At 40.3% G+C, this 12,164-nt stretch overlaps 3 pseudogenes; all 3 read right to left on the bottom strand.

The window, feature by feature from the left end:
• Positions 1-2,324: 2,324 nt before the first annotated feature.
• Positions 2,325-4,168, bottom strand: LOC121786757 (annotated as a pseudogene).
• A 200-nt stretch (positions 4,169-4,368) lies between these two features.
• On the bottom strand, positions 4,369-6,236 carry LOC121786756 (annotated as a pseudogene).
• Positions 6,237-6,436: 200 nt separating this feature from the next.
• LOC121786755 lies at positions 6,437-11,505 on the bottom strand (annotated as a pseudogene).
• Between the last annotated feature and the right edge of the window lie 659 nt (positions 11,506-12,164).

The raw sequence follows: 12,164 nt of genomic DNA, 5'->3' as shown, positions 1-12,164 counted from the left end.
AACGGTCGGTGCCGATAAAGGAACAAACTTTGTATACTAGATCGACACCATGACTCAATTATACCGGTGAACATAAGCTTTGTTGCTCCAATAAATCTACTATTAGATAGGCTCTTAACTAGAATAAAGTTATCTGCACAACCGACAACATTCTCCTCAAGCAAAGCCTCTATATCATATTTTATTCTCAATTCATGATGTGTTGGAACAATAATTCCATCCCCATTTTTGTCATCATATGACTCAACGAGCAATTGAGGCCTCATATTGTCGTTCCTGAGGATCACTTTGCAGGACTCGTCGTCTAGAACATCAAGAGTAACACCATTATCATTGCGAGTAGCATTGTTGGAAACTTCTTTATTGTCCTCAGGAATATCCTCACTCAATACCATAGTGGGAGTATTATCAATATTCTCCGCAGCTATATTTTCATCATCAATGTTCTCCTCAAACCGAGCGGTCACACGGGCGAGCAGGGCGGCTTGGTCCAACTATACACACGTAACTTCTCATTGTAATCGTTTACGGCGGCTAGTTGGGCAGGGGAGGGCGATCGAACCATGAGGTTGGTAATATTGTTGAGACCACGCGGCTGCCCCGAATCAATAAACTCCCGGGACTGTTGAGGCAGGATCGTGGAGCCAGATCGTGGCTGGGCAACAGCAGGCAGCAACGCTGTGCCGGGATTCAGTGATCGGTCGAACTGCGATGGCTGGTACGTAGGCTGCATATGCAGCACTCCAGGTGGGTGGTGAATCGGCTGCCATTGTTGATAACCGGTGTGGAAGGTCTTTGGGCAGCGGTAGCTGGGTGGGTCCCAACATGAGGGTTGACGGGGCTGCTCGGCGCGGACATTATGAGGCTGATGGTGTAACCCCGGATACCCGTCGTTAGGATTTTGCTGAGGAACTGGTCCATCTACGAACGGGAGCGGCGACTGATCGCGTAGCCATGGTGGGTCCCAGCAGGTGGGCTGTCGGGCCTGGTAGGCCGGCTGTGCATATGGGTCTGGCCTAGTCTGGTAGTTGTGCGACTGCTGTACCTCGCGCTGGGGTGCGTGGTAGGCGTCGGAAAAATTGTGTGGTTGGGTATATGAGCCTGGGCTGGTGAAGGTCAACTAACCAAAGGGTGGATACCATTGGCTCGTGACAGAGGTCTGCGTGAGTGGCTGATATGGCTGCCATAGCCGCTCCGGCATCTCCGGTTGTAGAGTAGGTGGGTCCGGATCAGGCTGTAGCTGGACTGGTGGTCGAAATTCTCCAACGAACCGATCTGTATCGTCCAGGCAAGTCTCCAATTTCGATACAACCGTAATCAGACGATCAAGGATCGTGGCTATAGGGTCCGCTGCTTGCGCCTCCTGGAGCAGCGACATCTCCGCGTCAAGGAAAGTTTTTGTTCGCGGTGTCGCCCATGGCTGATATTGTTGGTTGCGACAATACATGATGTGGTTGTCGAGATGGTGGTAATCCGGAGGATGAGATCCAATGAAAGCACCAATTGTTAAGGGCTTTCTCCCCTAACGCTGAATTGCCGATGATAATCGGCGATCAAGAACAGATAAACGGACGTCCCGGGCTCTCCCCGAGATCAGCTCCAACTATGGTTTTGCGAAAAATAAAGTAAACGATAAATTGAGGGAAAAAATATGTTATTTCATTGATTAATTAAAGAGAATAACTATAGCCATATTTATAATAAGGATTCTAACTTAATGGGCAAGACAAAAGATATGAAAAGATATGTTAAATCAATACTAAACTAAATACTAAACTAATTAATAGATATATGGGATATTCGTAGAGATATTCTCTTATCGAACAATATATATACTCCATATGCCTTATATAATTGATTCATTAACTTGACCATATGTTGAGGAGTTCCTCATCTGGCTTCCAAGTCAGTAATGGTGATAGTTGCATTCTCTAACTCATTTAGAATCACAAAATATCCAGGCTCTTTGGGATCAGGTACGACTGCTCCATCAGTTGCTAACATTAAAACCACCGATGGCATAATAGGTCTATCGTCTGCTAATTTCTGAATGCATAACAACCCCACATGTATGCATCTCTTCATTTGCGACTCATCGCATGTTTCCTTCAAACATTCGTCCATTACTTCCATAATCTTGCCATCTTTCCATAGCAACTATGCCAATGTTAGTATGTGTAGTTCTAATAATACATCAAAATACTGATTGGTAATACACACATGGCCAAGAAGGGTATGATTGTGGTAGTCATGCTCATATCCTCTATTTTTCTTCCCACTCACTATTTCTAGCAATATCACTCCAAAGCTAAAGATGTCAGACTTCACTGAGAATGTCCATATTCTGGAGCCATATAACCACTGCATACAATTGTTGTTCATAAGGCCACAACTGGAAATGACAAAATCTCTTTCATATGATAAAAGAAACTTACTATGTCCCAACAATTCTTTTCGTTCTAGCAATCGATTCGTCCTCTTCAAATGCTCTTGCTAACCCAAAGTCGGAAATTTTTGGATTTAAGTTCTCGTCTAGTAATATATTACCCGTCTCCAAATCTTATCTTTAACCTGGAATCATGCTGGAGATAAAGCAGTCCCCTCGCAATTCCCATGATGATTTCGAAGCATTTAGGCCATGTCAAAAGCATCATTCGCTTCTCATCTACACATACTTGATTAATATCATCAATTGGTTCATTAAACATTTATAGAACAAATAAAATTTTGTAAGATTTTTGAGGCAGCACCAGATATAAATGAATCCAAGCTCTTATTTTGTAGGTATTCATATATTAGCACCATTTCTTCTCCTTCAACGCAACGTCCCACAAGTTTGACGAGGTTCCTATGTTGAAGTTTAGCAATCAATTTAACTTCATTTTTGAACTCCTCAACACCTTGTTCCGAAGTTCTGGACAATCTTTTGACAGCGATGTGTTGTCCCGTTGATAACTGGCCCTGCTTGATCATGCCATGTTAGTAAGGATGTCTAGAGTTATTATACATTGGCCATTGAAACTGAAGTAGTATATATATATATATATATATATATATATATATATATATATATATATATATATGTTACCTTGTAAACAGGCCCAAAACCTTCAGATCCTAACATGTTCTCCAATGAGAAGTTGTTTGTTGCTTCCACAATATCAGCCATTTTGATTGTAGGTACATCTATATCCCCATCTTTCGCGTTTACTGCAATAAGGAAATTTCGTTAACATCCGGGCTCTGCTTGCATTACGTCCATGTTTTCAACTTGAGAAACATGCTACCTTGCCTCCTTCGTCTTGTCAAATAGACTACTCCCCCATTTAAAATGCTTGCTACAAGGACTCCAACAGCAAGTGATATCGCTATCAACTTTATAGGCAACTTCTTATCCTCTTTCTCCAAATCTGTGCTAAAATTACCGGCAACAAATCCAATCTTTACACAAGGACATGATATTTTGTACAAAAACACATCACACCTTGAATAGTTACGTTTTTTAAGTAAGAAGATTGGCGAGCAATAAACACGGATTTTGCATATTTTTAGAGCTTATATTTGGCCAGTTTTGAATGACAATCATGCAAATTATGTCATTTAATTGCATATATTATATATTTTGGTATTTTGACGTGTGTTGTGATAATAAATATGCAAACTAGACACAGTAAATGGTAGGTAGAAATAGGTCAAAAACGAAGACTGGAGAAAACGTACCAAGTCAGTGGTAAGCGACTTGCCTAGTTCATGAAGTGGTAAACGAATGTAGATATTCTGCAAAGTACTCCCCCATTTAAAATGCTTGCTACAAGGACTCCATATTAATAGATATATGGGATATTCGTAGAGATATTCTCTTATCTAACAATATATATACTCCATATGCCTTATATAATTGATTCATTAACTTAACCATATGTTGAGGAGTTCCTCATCTGGCTTCCAAGTCAGTAATGGTGATAGTTGCATTCTCTAACTCATTTAGAATCACAAAATATCCAGGCTCTTTGGGATCAGGTAGGACTGCTCCATCAGTTGCTAACATTAAAACCACCGATGGCATAATAGGTCTATCGTCTGCTAATTTCTGAATGCATAACAACCCCACATGTATGCATCTCTTCATTTGCGACTCATCGCATGTTTCCTTCAAACATTCGTCCATTACTTCCATAATCTTGCCATCTTTCCATAGCAACTATGCCAATGTTAGTATGTGTAGTTCTAATAATACATCAAAATACTGATTGGTAATACACACATGGCCAAGAAGGGTATGATTGTGGTAGTCATGCTCATATCCTCTATTTTTCTTCCCACTCACTATTTCTAGCAATATCACTCCAAAGCTAAAGATGTCAGACTTCACTGAGAATGTCCATATTCTGGAGCCATATAACCACTGCATACAATTGTTGTTCATAAGGCCACAACTGGAAATGACAAAATCTCTTTCATATGATAAAAGAAACTTACTATGTCCCAACAATTCTTTTCGTTCTAGCAATCGATTCGTCCTCTTCAAATGCTCTTGCTAACCCAAAGTCGGAAATTTTTGGATTTAAGTTCTCGTCTAGTAATATATTACCCGTCTCCAAATCTTATCTTTAACCTGGAATCATGCTGGAGATAAAGCAGTCCCCTCGCAATTCCCATGATGATTTCGAAGCATTTAGGCCATGTCAAAAGCATCATTCGCTTCTCATCTACACATACTTGATTAATATCATCAATTGGTTCATTAAACATTTATAGAACAAATAAAATTTTGTAAGATTTTTGAGGCAGCACCAGATATAAATGAATCCAAGCTCTTATTTTGTAGGTATTCATATATTAGCACCATTTCTTCTCCTTCAACGCAACGTCCCACAAGTTTGACGAGGTTCCTATGTTGAAGTTTAGCAATCAATTTAACTTCATTTTTGAACTCCTCAACACCTTGTTCCGAAGTTCTGGACAATCTTTTGACAGCGATGTGTTGTCCCGTTGATAACTGGCCCTGCTTGATCATGCCATGTTAGTAAGGATGTCTAGAGTTATTATACATTGGCCATTGAAACTGAAGTAGTATATATATATATATATATATATATATATATATATATATATATATATATATATATATATATATATATATATATATATGTTACCTTGTAAACAGGCCCAAAACCTTCAGATCCTAACATGTTCTCCAATGAGAAGTTGTTTGTTGCTTCCACAATATCAGCCATTTTGATTGTAGGTACATCTATATCCCCATCTTTCGCGTTTACTGCAATAAGGAAATTTCGTTAACATCCGGGCTCTGCTTGCATTACGTCCATGTTTTCAACTTGAGAAACATGCTACCTTGCCTCCTTCGTCTTGTCAAATAGACTACTCCCCCATTTAAAATGCTTGCTACAAGGACTCCAACAGCAAGTGATATCGCTATCAACTTTATAGGCAACTTCTTATCCTCTTTCTCCAAATCTGTGCTAAAATTACCGGCAACAAATCCAATCTTTACACAAGGACATGATATTTTGTACAAAAACACATCACACCTTGAATAGTTACGTTTTTTAAGTAAGAAGATTGGCGAGCAATAAACACGGATTTTGCATATTTTTAGAGCTTATATTTGGCCAGTTTTGAATGACAATCATGCAAATTATGTCATTTAATTGCATATATTATATATTTTTTTATTTTGACGTGTGTTGTGATAATAAATATGCAAACTAGACACAGTAAATGGTAGGTAGAAATAGGTCAAAAACGAAGACTGGAGAAAACGTACCAAGTCAGTGGTAAGCGACTTGCCTAGTTCATGAAGTGGTAAACGAATGTAGATATTCTGCAAAGTACTCCCCCATTTAAAATGCTTGCTACAAGGACTCCATATTAATAGATATATGGGATATTCGTAGAGATATTCTCTTATCTAACAATATATATACTCCATATGCCTTATATAATTGATTCATTAACTTAACCATATGTTGAGGAGTTCCTCATCTGGCTTCCAAGTCAGTAATGGTGATAGTTGCATTCTCTAACTCATTTAGAATCACAAAATATCCAGGCTCTTTGGGATCAGGTAGGACTGCTCCATCAGTTGCTAACATTAAAACCACCGATGGCATAATAGGTCTATCGTCTGCTAATTTCTGAATGCATAACAACCCCACATGTATGCATCTCTTCATTTGCGACTCATCGCATGTTTCCTTCAAACATTCGTCCATTACTTCCATAATCTTGCCATCTTTCCATAGCAACTATGCCAATGTTAGTATGTGTAGTTCTTATAATACATCAAAATACTGATTGGTAATACACACATGGCCAAGAAGGGTATGATTGTGGTAGTCATGCTCATATCCTCTATTTTTCTTCCCACTCACTATTTCTAGCAATATCACTCCAAAGCTAAAGATGTCAGACTTCACTGAGAATGTCCATATTCTGGAGCCATATAACCACTGCATACAATTGTTGTTCATAAGGCCACAACTGGAAATGACAAAATCTCTTTCATATGATAAAAGAAACTTACTATGTCCCAACAATTCTTTTCGTTCTAGCAATCGATTCGTCCTCTTCAAATGCTCTTGCTAACCCAAAGTCGGAAATTTTTGGATTTAAGTTCTCGTCTAGTAATATATTACCCGTCTCCAAATCTTATCTTTAACCTGGAATCATGCTGGAGATAAAGCAGTCCCCTCGCAATTCCCATGATGATTTCGAAGCATTTAGGCCATGTCAAAAGCATCATTCGCTTCTCATCTACACATACTTGATTAATATCATCAATTGGTTCATTAAACATTTATAGAACAAATAAAATTTTGTAAGATTTTTGAGGCAGCACCAGATATAAATGAATCCAAGCTCTTATTTTGTAGGTATTCATATATTAGCACCATTTCTTCTCCTTCAACGCAACGTCCCACAAGTTTGACGAGGTTCCTATGTTGAAGTTTAGCAATCAATTTAACTTCATTTTTGAACTCCTCAACACCTTGTTCCGAAGTTCTGGACAATCTTTTGACAGCGATGTGTTGTCCCGTTGATAACTGGCCCTGCTTGATCATGCCATGTTAGTAAGGATGTCTAGAGTTATTATACATTGGCCATTGAAACTGAAGTAGTATATATATATATATATATATATATATATATATATGTTACCTTGTAAACAGGCCCAAAACCTTCAGATCCTAACATGTTCTCCAATGAGAAGTTGTTTGTTGCTTCCACAATATCAGCCATTTTGATTGTAGGTACATCTATATCCCCATCTTTCGCGTTTACTGCAATAAGGAAATTTCGTTAACATCCGGGCTCTGCTTGCATTACGTCCATGTTTTCAACTTGAGAAACATGCTACCTTGCCTCCTTCGTCTTGTCAAATAGACTACTCCCCCATTTAAAATGCTTGCTACAAGGACTCCAACAGCAAGTGATATCGCTATCAACTTTATAGGCAACTTCTTATCCTCTTTCTCCAAATCTGTGCTAAAATTACCGGCAACAAATCCAATCTTTACACAAGGACATGATATTTTGTACAAAAACACATCACACCTTGAATAGTTACGTTTTTTAAGTAAGAAGATTGGTGAGCAATAAACACGGATTTTGCATATTTTTAGAGCTTATATTTGGCCAGTTTTGAATGACAATCATGCAAATTATGTCATTTAATTGCATATATTATATATTTTGGTATTTTGACGTGTGTTGTGATAATAAATATGCAAACTAGACACAGTAAATGGTAGGTAGAAATAGGTCAAAAACGAAGACTGGAGAAAACGGACCAAGTCAGTGGTAAGCGACTTGCCTAGTTCATGAAGTGGTAAACGAATGTAGATATTCTGCAAAGTATTTACTGCAGAGAGTCCTGTGGTATCTACAAGATCCCTGAAACGTGTGTCTGTCGTGTGAGCGTGTGTATGATAAATTCCTAGATCAAGCTGCCAAGTCCACTGAATCCACTAAACACTAGGTCTAGGAACTCAAGGCGACACGGAAGACTCTGGCTATGGACACACAAACTCTTGTGTTTCAAAGATCCCTCAACCCGTTATACTATAGACTAGTATAGGGAAGCAAGGGGTCGATCCCACGAAGATAGACGCGCAAGAAAAAATCTAGAGATTTTTGGTTAGAAAACGGCTGCTGCCACGCAAACTTTGGTTGAGGTATTCTACTTCTAGACCTAGGCACGAAATTAGACACTAGACCTAGTAAACTGTAAACAACATGCAGTGCTTTAACATCCTTAGAACTACGGAATTTTAAACCTACTTCCTAGATAGAGCAAACGATTACCAACTATAGTTAAACAGAACACAACTAAGAATTGGGGACCAACTTCCAGAAATATCAAAAACGGAATTAAAGCTGCAACTAACTAACAAAGCATCTAACTGACAACGACATGCTTCACATCAACTAAATCAAACACGAAGATGGAGAAAACAGAGCATATACCGAGATTCAAACAAAATGTAAAAGTTCGGACGTCGGAAACTTGCAAACAACCGAAAATAGAACAGATCTACGTATACTAGGAGGGATGAAATGAAAACACGAAAGTTAGGCATAAGTCTCAATCACTCTTCAGATCCAACGTCGGAAACTCAATCCACTCCGGATCCAAGCCATCCGAACCCAAATAGCAACCAACATCAACTCCATGGTTCTCGATTCACCCAGATCTACTTCGATCAACACCAGATTCCAACAATTTCACCAAACTCGTCAACCAATACAAAACTCAAACATCCAACTCAGCAACTACAACAAACGCAAAATAATGAACTCCCATAATCGAAATCAACAGAACTCGTTAATGGCAGAAAACAGAAATTTCATAAACTAAAGCAATTCGACAGTAAATAGGGCCAAGCTCCGAACGGCGAAGCTCGGTGAAATTCACGATAGAAAACTAAAATGAAAGCGATTTAAATTGTTTCTTCGTCCTCCACGAGGACGGTGTTACTCCGACGACTAACTATCAACCAGTAACCCAAAAATGCCCTACAATTTCCCCATCAAAACCCAAAAGTGTGTAGAAGTGAAGTGAGCTGCAAACTAAATCTGTTACTGAGGTCCCCACCGAGAGGATCCCTCCAGATTGCATGCTTCCTTCCTTATATAGGTGCGGTAGGATCTTCTAGAAACCTTCGCAGAAATCTCCATTCTGCCCTTCAGCTTCACGATCCCTCCGTCTAGTTGTTTCCTCCGAATTTGCTCACTTATTCACCATAATTGCATGGTCCTTGGAATCCACCTTCTTTGTTACTCGACCTGGTGAATTCTTCTACACACCTGGCTTAAAACATGTGTTAGACCTTATAATTGTATGAATTTACCCCCTAGACCTATGCATGAAATTAGCCTTATCAAACTGCTCACACTTAAACCTTGTTTGTCCTCAAGCATGAAAGACAAGAAAAAGATATAAGGCGAATTTCAGTGCACAGTTCCCATGAACGACTCTACAAACAAGACACGAACAAAACTCCAACTACTAGACCTAGACATACTACAGATTCAAAAAGAAACACTTAAAGAAAAACACACAAGCATGAACTAGTTTCAATTTTTAGGCGATCGTCCCCACAAGCTTAAGTTCTATCCGATTGTCTAGAGTCTTCAAATCCTCCTCCTCCCTTCTTTCACTTAAACGGTCTGTCAGTTCGTCAAGATAGCCTACTGACTTCCCAATTGTTGGATTCACTCGATCACTCATTCCTCACCAGGGATGTTAGGATCGAATCACTCTTAAGTTAATGTTATACCACTGATGCATCGGGTTATGAGAGTTTCTCTTTCCTACAGTCCTCCTTTTTACTTCCTGGGTCAAGTTACTTTTGTTCCCTGCCCTTAGGAATTTTTTTTCTTTTGCTACCATTTTTTTTCTTTTATTTCTTTTCCCCTGGACTTCGTCCAGCTTATACCTCCAAATTTTTTTATTTTCTTCCTCCCCTGGACTTCGTCCAGCTTATACCTTCTTTCCTGGACTTCGTCCAACTTATACCTCCTTTCCCGGACTTCGTCCAGCTTATACCTCCAAACTCTTCTCCCTAAGCAATCAAGTGGTGGCCCCCTTTTTATACAAGTTAGCTCTAAGTGTATAGCTTATAACTCACATTTATGATGGGGCTTCACAACTAGGTCATCTAAGGCATCCTCCATCGTCCTTACGTCATTCAAACCGAATTCAGCTTATTAAGGAAAAAGGCCTCAAAGTTGACATGCATCTTATCTTCAATTGCTCTCACTAAGGGAATCTTGCCTTATTATATTCGCCAGCTCATGCGAACACAAACACAGAACCTAAAAAAAGCTACAGACTCTTAGACCTAACAGATTATTTACATGCTTGACACTAAATGCACTAACTGCTCTCCCCCTCCCACTTCATTCATGCTTGTCCCCAAGCAATCCCAATGAGGTGAAAAACAGGGCAGGTAGTGGCGACAACAAAACAGAGATCACATACACAAAGAAAACACAAACTTCTCACACTTAGACCAAGAATTGGGCTAAGTGGGAGAAGATATACACAGAAAACACAAATAACAAACACATGCTATATTAACAAAAACTTCTCACACTTAGACCGAATATCGGGCTAAGTGGGATAAGTGTAACAGACAAAAGCCAAAACATGCGAACAACATCTTCTCATACTTAGATCCAACATTAGGCTAAGCGTGTGAAGGCACAACACATATATGCAGAATAAATCATGCTGGGCAAAAAACATAGATAAAACGAAAAGAAAGAAGAAACGAAAAACAGAAAAGTAAAAGTTACTTGTTCATGGGGGATTTAATTCGGGGACTGGCCCCCGTGGGAGCCAGACTGGGGCGGTACGTAAGATCGGGTCACATTTGCTTTCTTTCTTGTCGGCGAATCTGGCTTCTCATGCTCTGTCTCACTCGGTGGCCTGGTCAATGTCTTCTTCACAGTCAGGGACTTTGATGCTGACGGGGCTAGCAAGGGTTTAGACTCGGGTGGGGGACGCTGTAGAGATGAACTTCCTGGCCCAGGGTGGGTGGACAACGTGCTGGGTCCAGTAGTCAATATCGCCTGGGGCGCGGAGCAATTCTCCTTCAACCATTTGGTCATCATCATCATCAATTGGACAGCCTCCTTCATCTGACCACTGTGGGTCGACGACATTCCCACCAACTCCTTCATACTACCCCGTAGGGCCACCATCTCCTCTCTGACCATCCTGATTTCTGATCTCATCCATCCCACCTCCTTTCTCATCTCCTCAACTTCTGGTTCTCGCTTAACCTGGGGTTCCACTCGGCCGACTTCGTAGAAACACACCTCCTTCCCGTGCATGTACAACAGCCATTTGTTGAAAAAGTAGTCGATGTTAAAGGCTTCTGGGGGCTCACACATAACCACTTCAGTGGCCGACTTGGCGATCTTCAGTATTATGTTTCTCTGAAGATAAGCCCCTAAAAGATGACAAGTGTACATGTGTCGGGAAGGATTGGCAGTCATTTGGTGGCATGCCTGGGCTAACCAGTAGCCTAAATGCACTCTTACTCCCGTGGCCATGCACTAAGTAAAGTATAAATCTGCCGTTGTCAAGGCTGAGTTCGCAGTCCCCACGAGATTGTAGCTGATGAAGGTCTGAGCAAATCGGAGTATGCGATTCTCTATATGAAACCCCTTTGAAACACTTGTTTTAAATTATCCTACCTTTGGGTGGGTGATGAATTCCCAAGCTGGTTGTGGTTTGAAACCGGGTGTAAACTTCGGCGCTCCAACCACCCGATCATTCCATAGCCCTTCATCATCCTCCGTACGCGTAAACAGTCCCATTCGGAAGGACCATTCTCGTATACTCATCTCATACTCCACAGTGAATAGGCGGAAAGTGATGGAATCGGCATCCAAGTCCGTGGTTGGTTTCAAACGGAAAGTAGAAAAGAATTCTTGTGCCAAAGCTGTCGGCACCTCTGTTTCACTGTGTTTCACGAGCCAATCGAACCCGATCGCATCTATATACTGCTGGAACTCGTCGTCAGAGGCTATTTCTTTCAACTCCTTCCGCACATACCTCTTTCCCGATCTTGCCAACTTACCAGAACTACATCTCTCCTTGTACGTAGCAGTTCTCTTGAGGTCCTCAA

This window comes from Salvia splendens, chromosome 22 (assembly GCF_004379255.2).
Source record: "Salvia splendens isolate huo1 chromosome 22, SspV2, whole genome shotgun sequence".
Lineage (NCBI taxonomy): Eukaryota > Viridiplantae > Streptophyta > Magnoliopsida > Lamiales > Lamiaceae > Salvia > Salvia splendens.
This window is presented reverse-complemented; position numbering and strand designations above follow the sequence as displayed.